We start from the raw sequence: 25,789 nt of genomic DNA, 5'->3' as shown, positions 1-25,789 counted from the left end.
TCATGACAACTCTAGCTAATGAACCTAGATGAGTTCGCTTGGCTCCAAGAGCAGGAGTAGTGTTGTTTACAACCTTTGCTAAAGTCAGGGACAAATTTCTAGCCACTTTTTTTTTTTTTTTTTAAGAGACAGGGTCTCCCTGTTTTCTAGGCCGGAGTACAGTGGCATGATCATGGCTCACGGTAACCTCAAACTCCTAGGTTCTCTCTCTTCGTCCCACCTCTGCCTCCTGAGTAGCTGGGACTATAGGTGTTTGCCACCACACCCAGCTAATTTTAATTCTTTTTTTTTGGTAGAGATAAGATCTCACTTTTTTTTTTTTTTTTCCTGAGACAAAGTCTGGCTCTGTTGTCCAGGCTAGAGTGCAGTGGCATGATCTCGGCTCACTGCAATCTCCGCCTCCTGAGTTCAAGCAATTCTCATGCCTCAGCCTCTTGAGTAGCTGGGATTACAGACGTACGCAACCACACCTGGCTAATTTTTGTATTTTTTAGTATAGATGGAGTTTCGCCAAGTTGTCCAGGCTGGTCTTGAACTCCTGACCTCAGGTGATCTGCCTGCCTCAGCCTCCCAAAGTGCTGGGATTACAAGCATGAGCCACTGCGCCCGACCAGGATCTCACTATGTTGTTCAGGCTGGTCTTAAACTCCTTGGCTCAAGCGAGCCTCCTACCTCAGCCTTCCAAAGTGCAAGGATTACAGGCGTGAGGCACCATACCCAGCCTCAAACCACTTTTCTAATTGTATTATTCCTATTATAGGAATCACAGCTTGCAGAGTATACATGAAGAGGAAATGGATATTGCTCCTGAAAGCTCCCCCCAATAATTTGTGTTTGCTTCATTTTGGAGGCTTCTGGATATCCTTCTCAATGACATAGGATCCAGTAGAAGGACGATAGTTTTAAATATTTGGAAATCTCTGACAATTTCTCTGAACACACAGGATCAGTGAGTATGAGGTAGCGAGGTCTATGCCTGATGTCCCTTTAAGGAGTAGTATCCTTAGTGCAAAACAGACTGAATTCCCTCGAGATTAACAGATCCCTCGAGTGGAATTAAACAGTTCCTGCAAGGCAGGCTGAAGTATCTCCGAAGAGAACAAACTCTCATGATCAGGCATAGCCCAATATTAGTGCTTATTACCTATTGACTAGACTTTGCTGATAGGATTGTAATGATCTCAGTAGAAACATTTCATTGATACAAAGTTAAGATCAATTTTTTGCAAGATGAGAGGTTGGGATTAATGACTTGAGGAAAACTCAAGTACCACAAGGGTTCTGTAAAAGAGAATTTTCCTTCTAAAGTATTTAAAGGAACAGCTGTTATTTTTATTTTTATTTTTTTTGAGACGGAGTCTCGCTCTGTCGCCCAGGCTGGAGTGCGGTGGCTGGATCTCAGCTCACTGCAAACTCCGCCTCCTGGGTTTACGCCATTCTCCTGCCTCAGCCTCCCGAGTAGCTGGGACTACAGGCGCCCGCCACCTCGCCCGGCTAGTTTTTTGTATTTTTTAGTAGAGACGGGGTTTCACCGTGTTAGCCAGGATGGTCTCGATCTCCTGACCTCGTGATCCGCCCGTCTCGGCCTCCCAAAGTGCTAGGATTACAGGCTTGAGCCACCGCGCCCGGCCAGCTGTTATATTTTTATTCACAGGGTCATTAGGGGATTACCGATTCAGCAATCCATTGGCTTCAGAGCCACAGCTGCGATCTGGGAAAAACATATGAGAGTTTTGCTTTTCATTAAGGGATGGGTCAGGTGCATTGGCTCACACCTGTAATCCCGGCACTTTGGGGGGGTCAAGGTGGGCAGATCACGAGGTTAGGAGTTCGAGACCAGCCTGGCCAACATGGTGAAACCCCATCTCTACTAATAATAAAAAAATTAGCCTGGCATGGTGGTGCATGAAAAAAAAAATATTAAGATGAAAATAAGAGGCATTATGTTAGTATTCTAGAAGGTGTTGAAGTGGCACATTAGACAACATTGTATTGTTAAGGGAAATCAGAAAATTGATGACAAATCTGAAAATGCATCTTGTTCCCTCATCTTCAGGAGAAGGTGTCCACTTTGGAGCTCCATTATTTTTTCTGTATTCTGGGGTCAATGCTGTCCATTTCTGAAGTTGACAACTTCTAGAGAATTCCTAAGAATCTTCAGCTTAACGCTTCAGATGAAATGGATGTTTAGTAGTCAGGAGGAAGAGATGTGTATTTTTTTTTTTTTTGAGACGGAGCCTTGCTCTGTTGCCCAGGCTGGAGTACAGTGGTGCAGTTTCAGCTCACTGCAACCTCCGCCTCTCGGGCTCAAGCGATTCTCCTGCCTCAGCCTCCCGAGTAGCTGGGACTACAGGCACGTGCCGCCACACCTGGCTAATTTTTGTCTTTTCAGTAGAGACGGGGTTTCATGATGTTAGCCAGGATAGTCTCGATCTCCTGACTTCGTGATCTGCCTGCCTTGGCCTCCCAAAGTGCTGGGATTACAGGCATGCACCACTGCGCCCGGCCGAGACGTGTATCTTTTGAACTGGGAAATGTGAATCAGAGGACCATTACTTTGGCGTTATACTGCTATGTTATCTGGCAATAGTACCTGGTAAGGTCCTTTCATTGTGGTTCAAGGGCAGTCTTGCTCTAGTGTCTTTTCCAGAAGACTAAACCTCCATGTTGCAGATAATATAGAGGTTGTTCAGAAGGTGGTTTGGAAATGCACCTTTTGCTTGTTGATGAAGTAATTAATCATATCTGCCTGTAGAAAGATAATATGTTGGTTTCCTAGGACTGCCAAAACAGAGTTCCACAGACTGGATGGCTTAAAATGATAGAATACGGTTCTGGAGGCCGGAAGCCTGGAATCAGTGTGTTGAAGAGCCATTCTCCCTCTGAAGGCTCTCGGGAAGAATCCTTCCTCACCCTAACTTTTGGTGATTGTTGGCAACCCTTGGGTTTCCTTGGCTTGTAGAACCATCACTCCAATCTCTGCCTCCATTACCACATGGCCTTCTTTCTGTGTGTGTCTCTGTATCCAAATTTTCTCTCTCTCTCTCTTTTTTTTTTTTTTTTTTTGAGAAAGAGTCTTTCTCTGTCACCCAGGCTGGAGTGCAGTGGTGTGATCTTGGTTCACTGCAACCTCTGCCTCCCGGGTTCAAGCGAATCTCACACCTCATCCTCCCTAGTAGCTGGGATTACAGGCGCTCATCACCATGCCTGGCTAATGTTTTGTATTTTTAGTGGAGACGGGGTTTTGCCATGTTGCCTGGGCTGGTCTCGAACTCCTGAGCTCAGGCAATCTGCCCACCTTGGCTTCCCAAAGTGCTAGGATTACAGGTATGAGCCACTGCACCCAGCCCAAATTTTTCTTTTCTTAAAATGACGTCTGATGGCCAGGCTCACGCCTGTAATCCCATCACTTTGGGAGGCCAAGGTGGGCAGATAGCTTGAACCCAGGAGTTTGGGACCAGCCTGGGCAACATGGCAAAGCCTTGTCTGTACCGAAAAGTACAAAAATTAGCTGGGTGTGTCAGTGTGCACCTGTAGTCCCAGCTACTTCGGAGGCTGAGGCAGGAGGATTGCTTGAGCCCAGGAGGCCGAGGCTGCAGTGAGTTGAGATCACACCACTGCACTGCAGCCTGGGCAACAGAGTAAGACCCTATATCAAAAAAATAAAAGAAAAGAAAGAAAGAAAGAAAGGAAAGAAGGAAAGAGAAAGAAAGAGAAAGAAAGAAAGGGAGAGAGAGAGAGAGAGGCAGGGAGGGAGGGAGGAAGGAAAGAGAGAAAGAAAGAAAAGCACGAGGACACCTCGTAATTGGATTAGGGCCTACTGTGATCCATTGTAACTTAATCTTGATTGCACCTACCAAGATCCTACTTCCTAATAAAGTCATATGCACAGGCATCAGGGGTTAGGACTTGAGCATAAATTTTAGGGGAGACAATTAAGGTAGAATATAAGATTGGGGGTGAAATTCCCAAATACATGGGGCAATCTGTTATTAATTCACAAAGAGATAATCTGTGGGTTTTCAGAGGGCATTCATTTTATAGACATTAAATCTAATGGTAACACTTCAAGCCATGAGAATTAAGCGTTCCTGAGTGCTTTGCTAATTTTATTTTAGAATTCCATTAGTTTTCTTTTTTCCCTGAGGATTATGGATAATGCATTTTTGAGTAAAAGACCAAACTTTACAGAGTGTTGTATTAATAGTACTAAGAAAAAGAATGTCCTTCTCCCTAGAGAGATAAGTGGGAATTTCCCAAGTTGGAAAAACAAAACCAAGATTTTTTTTTTTTCTTGCCATAGTTAGAGGGGTAGCTCTCTGGCAAGGAGAAGATTCAACCTGCTCTGAGAATAAATAGACAATAACCAGAACATATTCGTAACCCAGTGCAGGAGGCATTTATATAAAGTCCATCTGGAGTGTTCAAGGGGCCCTCGAGGTTTGGTTCCTGTCCATGTCTGATCTTTACAGGTTTGCCAGGATTGTGTCGCTGGAAGGTAGATGTTTTGGAAATATCCTCAGCAATACCTCTAAATTTAGCCTGCCTATGTTAGTCTAACATTGTTGCCAATTTATTTCTGCTATTATGCGTAATATCATGAAGCATCATTACTAAATTCCTTTTTCCATTTTTTGGCACTACTGGTGGATCATTCTGCAAGTGCCAAATATTATCTGTATGCAATGAGCATCCCAATTTTTTCCATTTGCTTTTTTCCAAACCAGGAGCTTGTCTCTGACAGTCAATAATAGCCTTTTTGAATTCTTCAAGGCGTCTCTTTTCTGTGTTATTACAGGAACAATTATGTTTGGCTAATGTTGCCTTTTTTGGCATAGTGGTCCGCTAAAGCATTACCATGAGATTTGGGATTCTTGCATTCTATAAGCAAGGAAATAACTATAACAAAAGTGGAAGGTCATAAATTTAGGGTCCAGCCCTAAAAGTCTCCGTTTTTAAAAAGAAACCATCCACGAATAAAATTACATCAGACAGTCGGGTGCAGTGGCTCACATCTATAATCCAAACACTTTGGGAGGCCAAGGCAGGCGGATCACCTGAGGTCAGGAGTTCAAGACCAGCCTGGCCAACATGGCAAAACTCCGCCTCTACTACAAATACAAAATTAGCCAGGTGTGGTGGCGGGTGCCTGTGCTCCTAGCTACTGAGGAGACTGAGGCAGGGAGAATTGCTTGAACCTGGGAGGTGGAGGTTGCAGTGAGCAGAGATTGTGCCACTGCACTCCAGCCTGGGTGACAGAAGGAGACTCCATCTCAAAAAAAAAAAAAAAAAAAAAAAACATTTCATCAGGGACATCTGGGGAATTGGTAACAAATCTGTATAAGATGCAGGTGAATCTGTAAGACAGATTTAATTGTGAAGTTCTCCTTCAGGTAAAGGAAAGGGAGTGGCTAGGTTTGGTGTGTTGCAGTGATAGTGATATTTGAAGGTGAAAGCATAGCATTTGATAGGATGTCAGGCAGCTAGCTGAGAAATGCTAACTATTTTCCATTAACAAAGGAGTATGTACATCGGAAACCATTAAGTTTCATGGAGAAACTAGAACTGAGCCACTTGAGGCTTCTCTAAATATACTGGTGCTGCTATAGTTCTTAGACAAGGTGACTATGTCTTAGCTACTGGATCTAATGGGAAGACTGAAATAAGCAAAGGGCCTCTGATGGTTGTCAGGTAATTGAGTTAGTATTCCTAGTGTTCAGACTTTTTATAGCAACATAGGAAAGGGGTTTATGATAAAAAGGTGACCCCACATTTGGGGACTGTTGCAGATACTTTTTTAGGTTTCAGAAGTATTATATGAATCTTCCTAGGGTGAGAGGTTCAGGATCTAAGGACTTAATTCATGGAAAGGGGTTGCAATGGCATAAGAGGTTGGCACCCATCAGCCATAACATACAGTCACCCTAGGAACCCTCAAAGTTGTTTTGTAACGGTTGGTTTGGGAAAACTGAATAATTTATAATTTTTACGCAGCGAGAGATTTGCCTTCTTGCGATGGTGTGTGCCCTAAATAATGAACATTTTGTTGTTGCTTTGTTGTTGCAGCAGAATTTTAATTTCTCTTCGAAGGCTTTATGTCTCTTCTGAACTACGGTCTTTAATAAATACGCAAAATCAGTCTTAAGGTTTTGTTCATTTTTTTGAACATAGTAACAGATCATCTACATATTATATTAGAATAGACTCACAAGGAAATCTCAAATCCTTGAGGTCCCAATTAAGAACCTGAGAGAAATAAGAGAAAATCTTCAGTAAATCCCTGAGGCAAAACAGTCCAGGTACAGTATATTGTTGATTTTCCCATGAGAAGGGAAATAAATATTGACTGCCTAGATCTAATGGGATGCTAAAAAACATAAGCCCATCACAGGGAAGTGAGTGGCTTCAGGTAGTATTGAAGACAAAATAGAATTTGAATCAAGGACCACTGGGAAAAGAAGAATCACGATCTTATTTACGACCCTCTGGTCTTGCATAAATCAATATCTATGCCTACGAGGCTTTTTATAGAGCAACACTGGAGCATTACAAGGGCTGGTGCAAGGAATAATGAATGAGTCCCTGTTTATAAAATCTTCCATCGTGGGCCTTAATGTTTTCTTAGCTTCGGGCTTTGAAGGGTATTGAGCAAGAACAGGTTAAGGTTTAGAAAAGTCAGTTTCTGCTTTGATGGGCTTGGTCCCCAGAATGCTTCCCTTATCAGAACTCTTGTCCCAGGCAGAATCAAAGACCTTACGTTGGACCTTACCTGAAATAGACATTGGGTTAAATGTACAGGGACAATCAAAGTGCCATATAAATTGCATTATGAAAAGATCATGCCTGGGAGAGTTTTCAGGTGCTTTTGGAAATAGCCCATCTGAGGAACATTTGAGTTGGCAGTTCCATTTACATAAAAGATCCCTCCCGGCCGGGCGTGGTGGCTCACGCCTGTAATCCCAGCACTCTGGGAGGCCAAGGCGGGCAGATCATGAGATCAGGAGATTGAGACCATCCTGGCTAACATGGTAAAATCTCGTCTCTACTAAAAATACAAAAAAACTAGCCGGGCGTGGTGGCGGGCACCTGTAGTCCCAGCTACTTGGGAGGCTGAGGCAGGAGAATGGCGTGAACCTGGGAGGCGGAGCTTGCAGTGAGCTGAGATTGCGCCACTGTACTCCAGCCTGGGTGACAGAGTGAGACTCCATCTCAAAAAAAAAGAAGATCCCTCCCAATGCAATGTACTTGGATGGTGTCACAGAGAAGAAATGCATGCTGACTGGTGGAGGGGCCAAGAATGATAGCCACAGGTTGCATAATGGGAAGTGTTTGAGTGCTGTTTTGAAATTCCAAAATAGTTTAGTGACTTTAAGGAAGATGGGTAGGAATCATGGTAGAATTTGTATTTGACAGAGTAGCACCTGTACCTATCAGAAAGATTTGCTTTCTCCCTCTATTATTAAAGATAATCCTCCCTAATGATTTGAAGGAGAAATTGGGCACTATAGTATTGCCCAGAGTCCCTTCGTTATTCCTATTTAGAATAACATGGAAGAAGCATTACTTCTGTTTCATTTTAGTTAAGATGGGTTACTTTTCCTAGTGCTCTGCCCTTTGTTAAGAGCAGTTGGCACTCTGTGTCTGTGGATGACACATCCATGGATGTAACCAACCTCAGATCAAAAATATTTGGAAAAAAATGAAAAACAATAATACAATAATAAAAAATAATACAAATTAAAAAACAATGCAGTATAACAACATTGTATTGGGTATTATAAGTAATCTGGACATGACTTAAAGTATTGGGGAGAATTTGTGTAGGTTATATGCAAATAGTACACCATTTTATTTTAGAGACTTGAACATCTGTGGATTTTGGTGTCTGCAGCGGGTCCTGGAACCAGTCCCCCTCGGATATCAAGGGCGGACTGTGCAAGTAAGTGTTTTTGTCAAAGGGAAAGTTGTTACTGGCTCTTGAGGTACAGGAGGATAGAAATAATTGCTTTAATTGTTACATGATGTGCTTTGTTTGTGTGTTTGTTTTCCTTTTGGGTATCTAAAGCCTCTTCAAAGTGTTCGGCCAAACATTGAAGTTCAGGCAATATGGTAATTTGTAAGCCATGTTTTTTGAGTTTATGTTCCATATCTGCCCAACAAAAAAGGTGGAAAGGGCACTAGAAATGCCAACACCAGGTGTTAACTTAGAACAGTATCTGAATGTGCTCATTAGTCTGTAACTAAAGTCTCTTTGGTGTCTCTTTTGCTATTTGCAAGATTGCATCAAGGTCCAGTTTATTTTCTTTATTATTTTTATTTTTAAAATTAAAACAAAATTATTACAGTAATAGTGTGACCATTTTATTTTAGCAGGAAGGTCTTGTGTTATAATTCCAAGAGGTTGTCACCTATCTGCTGTGTTTTAAGTAATCCCAATTGAGAAAAATGCGTTTGATTTTTTAAAATTAAATTTTATGTGTGAATTCACATGCAATTCTGAGAAATAATACGGATACATCGCATGTATTCTTTACTTGGTTTCCTCCAATGGCAACATCTTGCAGTTATAACACAATTTCACAAAGATACTGATGTTGATACAATCTACCCATCTTGTTCAGATATCCACAGTTTTACTTATATGCATTTCTGTGGGTGTGTGTACTTAGTTCTATATGATTTTATGGGTAGGTATAGTTTCGTGTATTCACCACTGCAGTCAAGACAGAACAGTTCCATTATCACAAGGACCCCCTTTGTTGTTCCTGGATAAACCCGTCCACCTCTCTCCCGCCCCTTTTCCCCAAACTTCTAACGTCTGGCAGCCAATAATCCATTCTCCATTTCTAAAACTGCATCATTTCAAAAATGTTGTATAAATGAAATCCTACAGTGTGTAACCTTTTGAGATTGGCCTTTTTTACTCAGCTTACTTCTCTGGAGATTCACCCAGTTGTAGCATGTATCAAATAGTTTCTTCCTTTTTATCGCTGAGTCGTATTCCACTTCTACCCATTCACCCACTGAAGGACATCTAGGCTGTTTTCAGTTCTTGGCTCTAATGAGGAAAAATTGATATGAGGATACATGTACATGTTTTTGCACAAACATAAATTTTCATTTATCTTAAATAAATGCTCAAGAATATAATTACTGGATCATATGGTAGTTGCATGCTTAGTTTTATAAGAAACTGCCGAACAGTTCTCCAGAGCGGCCGTACTGTTTAACATTCCCACCAACAATGCATGAGTGATGTAGTTTCTCCACATCCCTGCTCACATTTTTTTTTTTTTTTTTTTTTTTTTGAGACGGAGTCTGGCTCTGTTACCCGGGCTGAAGTGCAGTGGCCACATCTCAGCTCACTGCAAGCTCCGCCTCCCGGGTTTACGCCATTCTCCTGCCTCAGCCTCCCATGTAGCTGGGACTACAGGCGCCCGCCACCTCGCCCGGCTAGTTTTTTGTATTATTTTTAGTAGAGACGGGGTTTCACCGTGTTAGCCAGGATGGTCTCGATCTCCTGACCTCGTGATCCGCCCGTCTCGGCCTCCCAAAGTGCTGGGATTACAGGCTTGAGCCACCGCGCCCGGCCTTTTTTTTTTTTTTTTTAAACAGAGTCTCTCTCTGTCTCCCAGGCTGGAGTGCAGAGGCACAATCTCGGCTCACCGCAACCTCCACCTCCTGAGTTCAAGCAATGCTCCTGCCTCAGCCTCTAGAGAGCTGGGACTACAGGTGCATACCACCATGCCCAGCTAATTTTTGTATTTTAGTAGAGATGGGGTTATACCATGTTGGCCAAGCTTGTCTCGAACTCCTGACCTCAGATAATCTGCCCACCTTGGCCTCCTAAAGTGCTGGATTACAGGTGTGAACCACCGAGGAATCAACTTATTTCCTGATGAAGCCATTGTTAGTTTTGAGTCTCTGTCATAGCAGCTGAAGCAAGATCTAGCTAATTTTTGTTTTGAGCCACCTTTGCCTGTGAGTGACAAAAATTCTGCCTCAGTCAACTTACTTTCCCTCAGTGTTGTCTAAATTTGAGGGTCTTCATGGGACCCGGGCACTTCAGGGTCCTGACGATGTTCCATCTACACAGGCTGATCCTGCTGTCATCCATGCTGGCTGCCGGTCCACATCCATGTCCTCCCGAAGCCCAGCCACCTCCACACTTTTCCTCTCTGGGTTTGCTGCCTTCGTGGGCTCTGCTGGGGAGGAGGGCATGGCCACTTTCTGCTCTTGGCTCCCACACATGTATCTAGGGCTTGCACTGTATGTAGGGCTCTGACCTGGAGCCAGTTGCTGGGTCTTCCCTGGAACCCGTGTAAGTCAACACTCATACCATATCCTCAGCCACACTTCCCTCAGTCAGCCTGGGATCACTGTCTAGTGTCCTGAACGCCTACACTCCTACTCTTGTTAATTTTAGGGCTATGCCCTAAAATCCTCTCCACTTCCCTGGGGGTTTTGGCTTTTGGGTTTCCCTCTCTTTTAGCCTGACACATCTTTCTCTTAAGACAATGAGCGCAGAATATTGAGAGTGCTTGAATTCTAAGGTGAGGACAGGTGGTGAGTTTAAAAATGTGGGAAAACAACTGGCAAATACCTCAAAAAGTATTATTCTAGCCCAAGAGGAAATATTTAATTCCTTATTCACTCTGCTGATATTCTGTATACTCTACCTAATTCTTCTCCTCCTTCCCTTTTTCCTTCCTTCTTTCTCCTTTTTTTTTTTTTTTGTTTTGAGATGGAGTTTCATTCTTGTTGCCCAGGCTGGAGTGCAATGGTGTGATCTTGGATCACTGCAACCTCTGCCTCCTGGGTTCAAGTGATTCTCCTGCCTCAGCCTCCCGAGTGGCTGGGATTACAGGTGAAGGCCACCACACCTGGCTAAGTTTTGTATTTTTAGTAGAGACGCGGTTTCACCATGTTGGCCAGGCTGCTCTCAAACTCCTGACCTCAGGTGATCTGCCTGCCAAAGTGCTGGGATTACAGGCATGAGCTACTAAGCCCAGCCCTCCTTCCTTTCTTCTATCCTTTCCTTCTTTTATTTATTTATTTTTTTGGCTCATTCAGGATGACTTTTTAATCCTAAGCATAGTCAGCGCTGGAGTTTATTTTCATACTGCTTTGTGCTATTTCACTTCCAATAGGAAGATGACCCTCAGCTTCAGACATGCCAGGGGATTAAGTGCCTGTACTTACGTGCCAGCTTTATGAGGGACCAGCATTTCTTTCAGAAATGCTTCGGTTCAGCGGACTCTGGAAGCCTCCTTGCAGTTTCGCAGGATCACGTGGGCAGGTGGAGGAGGACGAGCTCTGTGGCCACCTTTAAGGGAATTTCGATTGCTCAATTGAAAGAGCTAGTGCCAGGTGTGGTGGCTCACACCTGTAATCCCAGCACTTTGGGCGGCCGAGGCAGGCGGATCACCTGAGGTCAGGAGTTTGAGACCAGCCTGACCAACATGGTGAAACCCCGTCTTTACTAAAAAATACAAAAATTAGCCGGGCGTGGTGGCGGGCGTCTGTAATCCCAGCTACTCAGGAGGCTGAGGCAGGAGAATCCCTTGAACCTGGGAGACAGGGGTTACAGTGAGCCGAGATAGCACCACTGCACTCCAGTGTGGGTGACAGAGCAAGACCCCATCTCAGAAAACCAAAAAAAAAAAAAAAAAAAAAAAAAAAAAGAGAGAGAAAAGAAAAGAAAAAACGAAGAGGAAAAGAGCTAGCGGTTGGCTGATGCCACTCTGGATGACGGCTTGTCTGAGAGTGCAGAGCGAGGCTGACAGCAGGGTGTGCTCCACCTGGGAAGCAGGTCTGAGGGGCTTCCGTGGCTGGGCAGGTCACTGAGGGTTTCCTCCCCTCACACTCAGGGGCAGTCACAGGCCAGTCACTGCTGGGAGCACATTAGGCAAGAAGGGACACCTGTGAAAGGCCAGTGTTTGAATAAGGACCATCTGGAATAAGCAGTCATCATCAGAGAAATGATAAAATACTTTGCCTGGGATTCAGAAAAGTTTCAGCAACTGATCTAAGTACTAAGGACCTCACTTTACTGACAGACATCAATTTTATTAGAGACCAGCGTTTATTTTTATGGCTCAGTTAATAGACTCCTAGAAATAAAAATTGCATATAGACAGCAACATTTACTACTCATGGAACACTAGAAAAATCTCTAACAACCTTCCCTTCTTCTTTCTCCCCCTTCCCTCTCTTTCACCTTCCTTCTCCCTCCTTCTCTCATTTCCTTTATTCCTCCCTGACTCCTTCCTTCCCCACACATTTATTTATTGGGCATCTACTATGTGCTAGACATAGTAGGCTTGGTACTGCAAAGTGAAATAAAAGAGACCCCCTTGCCCTCACAGTCTAGCTCACAGTCTGGTGCCATTAAAGTTTTGCGTGCAGGTGATTACCAGGTAGTGCAGGAAGTGTCTGGATGGAGATCCATGCAAAAATGCTTTGAAGTTCAAAGGCAGTTCCCCTCACCCAGGTGGTGGACAGGGAGCAGTCAAGAAAGGCTGGATTTGGGAGTGGGTTGGCTGGATGATGCCAGAGTAAGTTTTTTGTTTGTTTGTTTGTTCATTTTTGTTTGTTTGTTTGTTTGTTTGTTTTGAAATGGAGTCTCCCTTTTTTCCCCCAGGCTGGAGTGCAATGGTGTGATCTCGGCTCACTGCAACCTCTGCCTCCTGAGTTCAAGTGATTCTCCTGTCTCAGCCTCCCAAGTAGCTGGGATTATAGGCGCCCGCCACCACACCTGGATAATTTTTGTCTTTTCAGTAGAGATGGGGTTTCACCATGTTGGCCAAGTTGGTCTCAAACTCCTGACATCAGGCAATCCACCTGCCTCAGCCTCCCAAAATGCTGCGATTACAGGCGTGAGCCACCGTGCCTGGCCTTTAATGCTTTTAAAGGCATCTTTTTCCTGCTTCTTGAACAAGGGGTCCCATAATTTCACTTTGCACTGGACCTTGCAAATTACGTAGCCAACCCTGGGGGTGACGTGGGGAGTGGGATATCCTGTGCATTGGAGGATGTTTACTGACCTTAACCTCTTGACCATTAGATGCCAGCAGCAACCTGTCTCCATCATGGGACAATGAAAACTGACTCCAGACATTGCCAAATGTCTCCTGAGGGGCAAAATTACCCCACATTGAGAACCACTGCTTTAGAAGAAAATCCAACGTCTTTGATACATACGACCCTTAGTGACCTGGCCCTTGCCTCTCTTAACCCACTCACTTCTCGCCATGGAGGGCTCCCATTATGCTGAGCCTACTTGGGGATTCTTGAACAAGCCACACTTGAATGACTGCATGCCTTGGTGTACCCTCTTCCCACTCCCTAGACCACCTTTCTCCAATTTCACTCAGTCGATTCCTTATCAGCTTTCAAAACTCACTCTGGGTCGGGTGCAGTGGTTCATGGCTGTAATCCCAGCACTTTGGGAGGCCAAGCTGAGCAGATCACCCTGAGGTCAGGAATCCGACACCAGCATGGCCAACAGGGCAAGACCCCATCTTTACTAAAAAACACAAAAATTAGCTGGGCTAATTGCTTGAACCCGGGAGGCAGAGGTTGCAGTGAGGCAAGATTGCCCCACTGCACTCCAGCCTGGGCGACAGAGTGAGACTCCGTCTCAAAACAAAACAAAAACAACAACAAAAAGTATTAAAATATAAGGCCAATATGGTGGCTCACATCCACATTCCCAGTGCTTTGGGAGGCAGGAGGATCTCTTGATAACAGCCTGGGCAACATAGCAAGACCCCGTCTCTGCAAAAAAATTTAAAAATTAGCCAGCATGGTAATTTCTATATGCCTATTGTCTCAGCTACTCAGGAAGCTGAGGCAGGGGGATCATTCGAGGCTGCAGTGAGCTGTGATCACACCACTGAACTTCAGTCTGAGCGATGGAGGAAGACCCTGGCTCTAAAATTTAAAAAAAAGTTTTAAAACCTAAAGTTTTTTTTCCCTTTTTTCCATGATCTCTTTTTATTTGTCACGGTGTATTTTATTTGCTATTTAATGTCATTCTAAGTAGATAGAAATTTTAAATTTTTTTTTTTTTTTTGAGACAGAATCTCGCTCTGTCGCCCAGGCTGGAGTGCAGTGGTGTGATCTCCGCTCACTGCAAGCTCCGCCTCCTGGGTTTACGCCATTCTCCTGCCTCAGCCTCCCGAGTAGCTGGGACTACAGGCGGCTGCCACCTTGCCCGGCTAGTTTTTTGTATTTTTTTTCAGTAGAGACAGGGTTTCACCGTGTTAGCCAGGATGGTCTCGATCTCCTGACCTCGTGATCCGCCCGTCTCGGCCTCCCAAAGTGCTGGGATTACAGGCTTGAGCCACTGTTCCCGGCCGAAATTTTAAAATTTAAACTATGAGCATGAATTTTACCTTTTTACCACTCGATGCCAGTTTTAAATTGCAAACATAAGAATATTTAATTCATCTGCAGAATCACCAAAATTATGCTACTTGTATGTCATAGTTCGTACATACATATATATTTTGTTCTTACCGGAACAGTAGAAATGGTGCACAAAACTCAGCCACCTGTTTTTGTTTCACTTCTTCATATTGGCACATTCCACCAATACTCTCTACCTTCTGCTTAGTAATGAGGGAGGAAAGGCTGAAAGGAAAAGGAACGGAGTTTCCCTTTCCTTCTCTGTAGGGTTACCTGATAAAATATAGGATTCCTAGTTTAATTTGGATTTTAGGCAAACGGTAAATAAAAATGTATTTTAAGTATGTGCCATTATATATTTTGGGACACATTTATACTAAAAAATTATTTGCTATTTATCTGAGCTTCAAATTTAACAGGTATCTTATATTTTATTTGCTAAATTAAACCCTACTTCTGTAACATCATTTTCAGCATAAGTAGTTGGCAAGTTCAGGGAAGTAACATTAGTAGGAGAGTATGTTAGGGTTTCCTGGTCATTTGCATTTCTTAGTAGCCATGGCCTGCTTTCTGCGTTCGAAGCAGGTTGTGGTCGGAAAGCACCTTGGGGCTATCAGGGACGCTGTTAACTCAACTGCAAACTCAACACACTTATTTTGTACTTGCTCTGATTTTCACGGAACTTCCATGCATCATGGGTCCACCCAAATTCTGTGCTGTGAGGTACTGGGAACATTATATTGCAAACGGGGCATCAATGGCCATGGGCATGCATACTGCATGTATCTGCTCTGCTCAGGGGCACACTGGATTGTCCCCTTGAATTTAACTTACAAAACACAAGGTTATTTTTTTTTGAGACAGAGTCTTGTTCTGTCACCCAGACTGGAGTGCAGTGGCATGATGTTGCCTCACTGTAACCTTCACCTCCCAGGTTCAAAGGAGTCTCCTGCCTCAGCCTCCCAAGTAGCTGGGACTACAGGTGTGCACCACCACACTCAGCTAATTTTTGTATTTTTAGTAGAGACCGGTTTTGCCATGTTAGCCACACTGGTCTCAAACTCCTGACCTCAGGTGGTCCTCCCCCCTCGGCCTCCCAGAGTGCTGAGATTACAGGCGTGAGTCATTGTGCCTGGCCACAAAACTCAGGTTTAAAGTTAAGCTGATTACGAACGTCAAGATGGTGAAGCAGAGCAGGCAACCAGGTGGAGGGGCCCTTCTGAGCACCTGGCCCTATGGGACTGTGTGAGTTGCAGGCCCACGAATCTAGCCCTCTATGTGGTCCAATACTGCTGAGGTTGGGAAACCCTGTTCTAAAGGAAATAGAGAGCCATTGAAGGATTTTTAAAAGTTACAGAAGACTGAGTTTGGGGACAGGTGGCAAGAACCGATTATGCTTTAGAAGAATCTTTTGGACAGACAGTGTAGCCTTTGGATCCAAGCAGGGGAAGAGTGGACTTGCATCTTTCTTGCAGGGGAACGGTTTTAATATATTTTATTTACGTTTTATTTTTTTGAGATAGAGTCTCGCTCTGTCACCCAGGTTGGAGTGTAGTGGTGCGATCTCAGCTTACTACAACCTCTGCCTGCCGGGTTCAAGCGATTCTCCTGCCTCAGCCTCCTGAGTAGCTGGGATTACAGGCGCCCACCACCACGCCTGGCTAATTTTTGTATTTTAGTACAGACAGGGCTTCATCATGTTGGTCAGACTGGTCTCGAACTTCCAACCTCAAGTGATCCACCTGCCTCTGCCTCCCAAAGTGCTGGGATACAGGAGTGAGCCACGGTGCCAGGCCATTAATATAGTTTAAAAAGTGTGAATTGAAACAATTGCGTGCAAATGCCCTTAAAATCCCTTAGGAAGGTGCTGGGTGGTGAAAGTCGCACCTGCTTGCCATGTGTTACACCCAACCAGGTTTCCTCCAGCTTTGGTGCACATTGTTCATCCTTCAGTTGAGATGATGTGTGAAGTTGGGAGCTTATGTTTAGCATCTGTGTTGCATGAAAAACGTTTAAACACTGGAATTGCACTCAAGGTGGGGAGATGTTCACGCCACCAGCAGCCCACAGGTACTGAGACTGACTGGGAGGAGAGCGGACACTGGTCTCTGTACCCTGCTCACTCTAGAGTGGCCAGTCACTGGCTCACCATACAAACTGGTGGGTGGAATTAGCAGTGCCATTTAAATTGCTGCTCCAGCATCCATGATCTCCTTGCCCCATTTTGAAGCAGCCGTATTATGTGGGGAACTGACCCCAACCCCAGCCCTAGGCATGGGTCCTGACTAGTCTAAGCCAACCAGGTTAATTCTATCTCCTAGCCACAGTGAGACTGGCTGAAATAACTCAGGGCTAAGTCAACAGACAATCACCATTGTCACAGCAAATGTGACTTGAAGTCAGGACTTCTGTTCCATGATTTGGACCTGCTTGCTTTTTCCTTCTTGGTGTAAACAAGGAGTCCCAGATGCCACTGGAAGCCATATTGTCATGATGAGGAAAGCCATGTCGGCAAAAAAGCCAACACATGAAGGAAGATAGAGCTGAGAGTGTAAGAATTAAAGAAAGAGGAGAGAAACATGAAGGGCAGCTTGACAGTCAACAGGTTTATTTCAGAAAACAAACCTGGGAGGGACTTCTGAGTTGGGTTAGGAGCTGCACCCTCTTACAGACTGAGTTTTTAAGGATTCGTGGTGGGAGAGTTTATTAGAGGCTTGGACTGCTTCTGTGTCTCTTTGTTGTGCCTATCTGGGAGGCAGAATTGTATGTCTGTTCCCATACATCTTTCGGTAGCTGCAGGAATATCCCCCCGAGTCTGCTTTTAGCTTCCCTATCTTAGTGCACCTGAAGGGAAAGGAATGTGCTTATTAAGGCCCACTGTTTTACTGGGGCCCATTGTATGAGGATGAAGTTTGGCAGTTACCCAAGAGACTTTCTTCCCACCTCCCAAGGAGCCACTAACTGCTCCTTAATTAAAGAGAAGTAATTTCCAGCCGGTGCGGTGGCTCACGCCTGTAATTCCAGTACTTTGGGTGGCTGAGGGTGGTGGATCACGAGGTCAAGAGATCGAGACCATTCTGGCCAACATGGTGAAACCCTGTCTCTACTAAAAAATACAAAAATTAGCTGGGCGTGGTGGTGTGCGCCTGTAGTCCCAGCTACTTGGGAGGCTGAGACAAGAGAATCGCTTGAACCCAGGATGTGGAGGTTGCAGTGAGCCGAAATCCAGCCACAACTGCACTCCAGCCTGGTGACAGAGCGAGACTCCATCTCAAAAACAAACAAACAAACAAACAAAAAAAAACAACAACAACAAAAAAGAGAGACAGAAGTAATTTCCTTGAAATGGATGAGGCTAGAAAGGGAGCTGGAATTTAAAGTGGTGTTGTTTGTCCAAGATAACGGTACTTCTGCTCTGTCAGAGAGAACTGCCAATAAATGAAGCCAAATCATTGACTGAATTACACCTGAAGCCTCCTCTCATTAAGCTCTTAACTTTTGGGTTACAATCCTCTTTATGGCTTACTCTGGTTTGAAGTAAACGGAAGTTGAGTTTTGTGATGTTCTCAAGCACAGGCATCCTGCCTTTCAAGCAGGACCCCATTGCACACACAAGATGAAAGATGTGCTGTCTTGTTACGGAACAGAGAGAATGAACTCTTAGAGAAGCGGGAAAGGGTTTTTGCTAGGCGTTCTCAGTTGACTCATACCGATAACAGCTCCCTTTGGGGGTGTATTGTTACTGTTGTGTCCATCTTGTGGGAGGTTTTATGACTTACCCACTGCCATAGTGAAGTTGAATAAAGATGACCCTATTACCCTGTGCAGATGACTTCCAGAGGTCTGATGGTCCTTGGGTTACACAGCAAAGTAATATTGATGAGGCTTAGGATGTATGAGTGGGAAGGCTGTGCATAATGAGCCAGTGCACACTCAATGTCTAGTGTGAACCAGAGTAGTCAGAACTCCTCTATCGTCCCCCAACCAACACTCCTCCTCTCTCCTGTTTTCTGCTTTGTTCTTAGCCAGTTCCCATGTGGTAGGCAGAATTCTAAATTGGCTCCCCAAGATTTTCCACCTTAATCCCTGGGCCTGTGACTTTAATGAGATTATCCGTCCATGATTATGTTGTGTTACTACTCGCAAAAGAGATTTTGAAGATGTAATTAAGGCTAATAATCATTTGGCTTAGAGTTAATCAAAAGGGAGATTATCCAAGTGGGCCCAACTTAATCACATCCTTTTTAAAAGCAGAGTTTTCTCTGGCTGGTGGCAGATGAGGAGGTCAGAGAGATTCAAAGCATGAGAAGGATTTGATATGTCCTTGCTGGCTTTGAAAATGGACCACAGTCAAGGACCAGAGAGAAGCCACAGTTGCTGACGGTGACCCTTCATCAACAGCCAGCAAGGAAATGGACCTCAGCCCTATAGCTGCATGGAACTTAATTCTGCCAGCAACCCACAAAGAACTTGGAAATGTGTTCCTTCCCACAGCACCCCAGATAAGAGCCCAGCCAAACTGACCTCCTGATTTCAGCCCCTGAGTAGAGAGCCCAGTAGAGTTTGCCTGAGCTTCTGACCCATAGAACTGCGAGATAATAAAAGAGTGTTGTTTTAAACCATTACATTTCTAGTAATTCATCACAAAGCACTAGAAAACTGATACACTCCATTAAGGTGTCAGCTAGTAATTCCTCAAGTGCTTTTAATTAGGAGCTCTGGAGGTAGACAAACTTAAACATGCAAATGTATGAATCTCTATTTTAGACACCTGGTTGAAGAGGAAGATATTTCGGGTTAAGAGGTATGTCTGGCATCTTATTTTCATTTATTTATTTATTTAGAGATGGAGTCTCGCTCTGTCACCCCGGCTGGAGTGCAGTGGTGTGATCTCAGCTCACTGCAACCTCTGCCTCCCGGATTCAAGCGATTCTCCTGCCTCAGCTTCTTGAGTAGTTGGGATTACAGGCATGCACCACCACGCCTGGCTAATTTTTGCATTTTTAGTAGAGACGGGTTTCACCATGTTGGTCAGGCTGGTCTCGAACTCCTGACCTCATCATCCGCCCGCCTCGGCCTCCCAAAGTGCTGGGATTACAGGCGTGAGCCACCATGCTCGGCCTATTTTCTTTCTTTAAAAGCTGAGACCGATGGTGTGGGAGCGATCACATACCTCCTATGCATATATAAAAGCCAGTAAGATCCTTAAAAATAGGTTTGGTTTCCAATCATTGTTAAGGTTTTCAGGCCGGGTGCAGTGGTTCACGCCTGCAATCCCAGCACTTTGGGAGGCCGAGGTGGGTGGATCTTGAGGTCATGAGTTTGAGACCAGGCTGGCCAGCATGGTGAAACCCCGTCTCTACTAAAAATACAAAAATTAGCCGGACATGGTGGTGCGCACCTGTTGTCCCAGCTACTCGGGAGGCTGAGGCAGGAGAATCGCTTGAACCCGGGAGGCAGAGATTGCAGTGAGCCAAGATTGCACCACTGAACTCTAGCCTAGGCAACAAGAGTGAGACTCCATCTCAAAAATTGTTTTTTAAATAAAAATTATAAATTATAAATAAAAAGGAACAATTATAGCTTTGTGAACAGGCACGTAGTAACCCTGATAGGCAAAGGGGCTGTCTTAGTCTGTTTTATATTGCTATAACAAAATACCACTGACTGGGTAATTTATAAACAGTATAAATTTATTTGGTTCACTGTTCTGGAGGCTGAGAAGTCCAAGATCGAGGGGCCACATCTGGTGACACCTTCTTGCTGCCTTATACCATGGTAGGTAGAAAGAAGGGCAAGGGAGGGCAGGAGAGAAAGCATGAGGGTCAGATTCCTTTTTATAACATCATCTTTTTATTTTTTTTTGGGGGGACGGACTCTTGCTCTGTCACCCAGGCTGGAGTGCAGTGGTGCGATCTCGGTTCACTGCAACCTCCGCCACCTGGATTCAAGCAATTCCCCTGCCTCATCCTCCCAAGTAGCTGGGATGACAGGCATGTTCCACCACAGCTAGCTAACTTTTTGTATTTTTACTGGAGACAGGGTTTCACTATGTTGGCCAGGCTGGTCTCGAACTCCTCACCTCAAGTGATCCACCCACTTCAGCTTCCCAAAGTGCTGGGATTACAGGCGTGAGACGCTGTGCCCGGCTCTCCCTTTTATAACATCTGGCTGCCTCAAGATAACTAACCCACCCCCACATTAACAACACTAATCCATTCACTTCTTATTCACCCTTGCCTCCCAACATTTTTGCATGTTAAGTTTCCAACACAGGAACTCTCGGGGACACATTCAAACCACAGGGGATCTAATATAGTGACCTGGGAAAAGATAAAAACAAAAAATATTCCTTGACCTGTCTAATGACCCTTTTAGCAGTGAAATGCTGCATTAGGTACTAAATAATTTAAGTCTAAAATATGTATTCAAGTAATGCATTTTAACTTTTTTTTTTGAGACAGAGTCTCACTCCATCACCCAGGCTGGAGTGCAGTGGCTCAATCTCGGCTCACTGCAACCTCTGCCTCCTGGGTTCAAGTGATTCTCATGCCTCAGCCTCCCAAGTAGTTGGAATGACAGGCGTGCATCACCACACCTGGCTGATTTTTGTATTTGTAGTAGAGATGGGGTCCTGCCATGTTGGCCAGGCTGGTCTTGAACTCCTGACCTCAAGTGATCTGCCCACCTCAGCCTCCCAAAGTGCTGGGATTACAGGCATGAGCCACTGCACCTGGCCAAGTAATCCATTTTAGATTGGTACAAATGAAAGCAAAGAGGCAAATGCATGGATTAGAGTTGTAGTGCCAGATTCTGCCCATAAGGGTTTGTAATTCGCTTTACCTGAGTCTGCAGGTGGAGTGCACGAGTGTTGCCAAGGGAAACATCTAGTCCTTTCCTTGTCAAACATTGCTGTGAAAGCCAATGCATATGGCTATCTGTACTCTTAATTGGACACCCAGTAATTTTGCAGTATGTGCAAAATATCATTAGGCTGGTGGGTTAGGTGGAAGGATGAACAGGCAGAGCACAGAGGATTTTCAGTGCAGTGAGGAAACTCTGATACATGTAACGGTAGAGACATGTCAGTATACATTTGTCCAAACCCACAGAATGGACAACGCCAAGAATGAACCCTGATAGAAACTACGGACTCTGGGTAATAAGAATGTATCAGTGCAGGTTCATCAGTTGTAGTGAATGGATTACTCTGGGGAGGGACTTTGATAATGGGGGAAGCTAGTCATGTGTGGGGGCAGGGGATATATGGGATATCTTTGCACTTTCCTCTTAATTTTGTTGAGGAAACTACTCTGAAAAATAAAGTCTTAACGATTTGGGCAGGAAAAAAAAAATACACCGGGCCTCAGGAAGCTGAAGAAGATGCCTTTTGACCTAATGCGCGGATCAGGGCCCCCTTTCAACATGAATACACCAACGCCCAATTATTACATCTCTGTCTCATGTAAATTTCCTTCTTCCAATGTTAAGAGCAATTGCAGCCTGTTCAAAGGTTTTCTTTCTTTGTGCGTGTCTCATCAATCAACAAACAGGTAAAAAGAAAAACCCACTATTTTTCTAGATATTAAGAATGCAGAAGGCAGGAAGTATCAACAAAGTCACTTCATTCATTCATTCATTCATTCATTCATTCATTCATTCATTCATTCATTCATTCACAGAGAGCAGGACTCTGCACAGCACACCACAGTCCTTCACATTGGTTTTGGAGGTCAAGCGGCTCACGGGGCTTCCCAAAGTCTAGGACCCTGGATCACCAATCGTGTAAAAGCCAGCATCTGTGAGTCCATGTTCCTGTCAATTCCTCTTCCCGTTCAGAGCCTCCCTGCATCTTACTTTCTGTGCACTCAGCAACCACCTCTTCTAATTCCTAATTGTTGACCTCAGATGTAGAATTTTCTTTCTTGTTTTTTTTTTTTTTTTTTGAGACGGAGTCTCTCTCTCTATTGCCCAGGCTGGAGTGCAGTGCCACGGTCTCAGCTCACTGCAAGCTCCGCTTGCCAGGTTCAAGTGAGTCTTCTGCCTCAGCCTCCCAAGTAGCTGGGACTACAGGCATGCGCCACTATGCCTGGCTAATTTTTGTATTTTCAATAGAGACGAGCTTTCACCATATCGGCCAGGCTGGTCTTGAATTCCTGACCTCATGATCCACCCGCCTTGGCCTCCCAAAGTGCTGGGATTACAGGCATGAGCCACCGCGCCTGGCCAAGAGGTAGAATTTTCAACTCACCGACTATTTGGAGATTCTCAGGCCAAACCTGTCCATTTTCAGAATGAGTCTTTCATAGGAAGATAGGAAGCGGCAATCCAGTGGGAAAGGATTGGTGGGCAAAGATGCAGCCTGTGTGCCCTGTCACAATCTGTCAGACTCTCGGGATCATTTAACCAGACGGAAGGGGCCTCCCTGAAGGTGGGAAATTATTTTTGTGACCTCTGATAGACATTCATCTTAGCACGGATGATGGCTCCCTCCTCCCCGTCTTAATGAATCCACGTGAATTAAAAGAAATCAGGCAGATCTAAAGATGTCATTCAACTGTGTTTCCCTTCCTCCTTCCCTGCTTCTTCTTTCTCCCTTCCCTCCCTCTCTGCCTCCCTCATTTCCTTTCTCCTCTCTCCCTTCTTCTCCCTCTCTAGGGCTCAGGTGTGCAACATGGTCAACAGTCTCTTCCTTATTACCCTGAGCTGTAGAGAAAGAGGTTGGGACCACAAAAAGAGGGCAGAAGGAAGAGAATCCACGGAAACCTCTAACAGTCCTCATTTTTCCTGGCCAGTCTGAGGTTGGGTTATATGGCTATAGAGGAGAACAGGAGGAGAAGAACCTGGCCCTGCTTTACTCAGTGATTTCTTCATTGTGTTCTGGATCATTGGGAAGCTCCATGAGTGGAGTGAAGGAGAGAGGCTGAGCACCATCCCCGCCGCCCTCAGCTGTGTGACCGTGAAGAAGTCGCACGGTTCCAGTTTTGCCATGTGTAAGCCAACCTCACACCAAATAGGGAGGCCTAGCTTCCTGCCCCGCATGTTGCAAGGGCTCGGTCAATGGCAGGCCTGTGTGCAATGGGTTATTACAGGAAATGCCAGTGCGGAAGGGATTGTAGGGGTCATTGAGCCCAACTGCTTGACCTTCCTGATGGGGAGACCACAGCCCAGAGAAGTTAATGCACTGTTCAAGGTCACAGGTGTTATTTCGCGGCACCATTCCCTGGGCGTCAGAGTCCTCGGCTGGAATTGTCAGCGCTTCCTAAACCCTTCTTGGAGTGAATACATCAGAACCATTGAAATACGCATTTGCGTCTTCCATGTTTTCTTTGATGTGTGTACTGGCCATTGCTGAATACAGGGTTTGAAGCTATCTTTTTTACACCAAAACAAAACAGAATAAAACAACCCGTTCAAGATGATTTACAAATTGAAGACACCTAATAACAATAACTTGCATTTCTGGAGAGCTTTTTATTTGCGGAACACTTCCCAGACAGTCACTAATGAATTCTCCACCTCCCCTTAGGAATAGAGACACATGCATTCCCACACACACCAGGAACTTAATTTACATGAAATGAAGAAAAAGTCATTACAGAGCGGCATTCCCCTAAATCATAATCACAACCTTCAGCCCGAGGTAAACACGCTGAACCCTCCCAGGATGCTGCGATGTTCACCCACTGCGGGGGTCTCCACTTCGATCCCAGCATTGCCTGCATAGGGAGGACAGACCAGGAGTATTCATGTAAAGTCAGCTCTCTCTGGGATCAAGGTCCCATTTTCCAGCCAAATGACTGGAGGTTAATGGCTTGTTAGGGGGCAAGTGCTGGGGCAGTGGTCTCCTCCTGTCAATCAAAAAGAAGACAGGGTGGGTGAGATGTCATGGAAGTGCCAGGAACTCGTGTGTGAACCGGGAATGTGCGTTTTTACAAAGAGGAGCATGGAGGTGGACCTCTAGGAGTTTTTGGTCCCTGAGGGAGGAGCAGCAGTCTTTCCAGCACTTTATGAACCACTTACTGGCTGTTGCTGCCTTTGCCTCCCCAAGGGACTGGTCCCATGCTCTGGTGGACACGCTCAAGTGTCCACCTGTCCACTCAGCGCCCTGGCCCCTGCTGTCAGTCTTGTTTTATTTAGCACAAATAACCCTTAGTGCATTGTGATGATATCAGCCACCAACGTCGATGTCTCCAAGTACCACATTTGAAATGTCCCAGGCTAAATAGCTGCTTTTTTTGTTTCATTTTGTTTTTTAGATGGAGTCTCACTCTGTTGCCCAAGCTGGAGTGCAGTGGTGCGATCTCAGCTCACTGCAATCTCCGCCTCCCGGGTTGAAGCGATTCTCTGGCCTCGGCCTCCCAAGTAGCTGGGATTACAGGTGCCCACCACCATGCCCGGCTAATTTTTGTATTTTGAGTAGAGACAGGGGTTTCACCACGTTGGCCAGGCTGGTCTTGAACTCCTGGCTTCAAGTGATCCATCCACCTCGGCCTTCCAAAGTGCTGGGATTACAGGCATGAGTCACCGTGCCCGGCCAATGGCTGCTCTCTTAAGGGCATAATGACCAAATGTGGAACTGCCCCGCTCTGGTCAGCAAGCTCATTGAGAATGGGTCTGAGGGAGAGGACTGCACCCTTTTACCTGCTCCTCACCCCTCAGCCTTTTCCTGCCCATGGCTGATGCTATGCGCCCCAGGCTCCGGACTCTGGGCTGTCCTAAGTCAGGAGCCACATCTCAGCCCAGGTGGGTCAATCCTCTCCCCTTGTGCTGCTCCAGCTCATGTGTCCCCACATTAATAAGTGGCTTCTGGCTGGGCGCGGTAGCTCACGCCTATAATCCCAGCACTTTGGGAGTCCGAGGCGGGTGGAGCACGAGGTCAGGAGATAGAGACCATCCTGGCTAACACGGTGAAACCCCATTTCTACTAAAAATACAAACTATTAGCCAGGCATGGTGGCACACACCTGTAGTCTCAGGTACTCAGGAGGCTGAGGCAGGAGAATGGCATGAACCCGGGAGGTGGAGCTTGCAGTGAGCCGAGATTGCGCCACTGCAATCCAGTCTGGGCAAATAAAGCGAGACTCCGTCTCACAAAATAAACAAACAAACAAACAAACAAATAAGTGGCTTCCGGCCAGGTGTGGTGGGCGGATTGCCTGAGGTCAGGAGTTCCAGACCAGCCTGGCCAATATGGTGAAACCCCGTCTCTACTAAAAATACAAAAATTAGCCAGGCATGGTGGCACAGACATGTAATTCCAGCTACATGGGAGACTGAGGCAGGAGAATCACTTGAACCCGGGAGGCAGATGTTGCAGTGAGCTGAGATTGCACTACTGCACTCCAGCCTGGGTGACAGAGTGAGAGTCTGTCTC

Source organism: Piliocolobus tephrosceles, chromosome 15 (assembly GCF_002776525.5).
Source record: "Piliocolobus tephrosceles isolate RC106 chromosome 15, ASM277652v3, whole genome shotgun sequence".
In the NCBI taxonomy this organism is placed as follows: Eukaryota; Metazoa; Chordata; class Mammalia; order Primates; family Cercopithecidae; genus Piliocolobus; species Piliocolobus tephrosceles.
Note: the sequence above shows the minus strand (reverse complement) of the source record.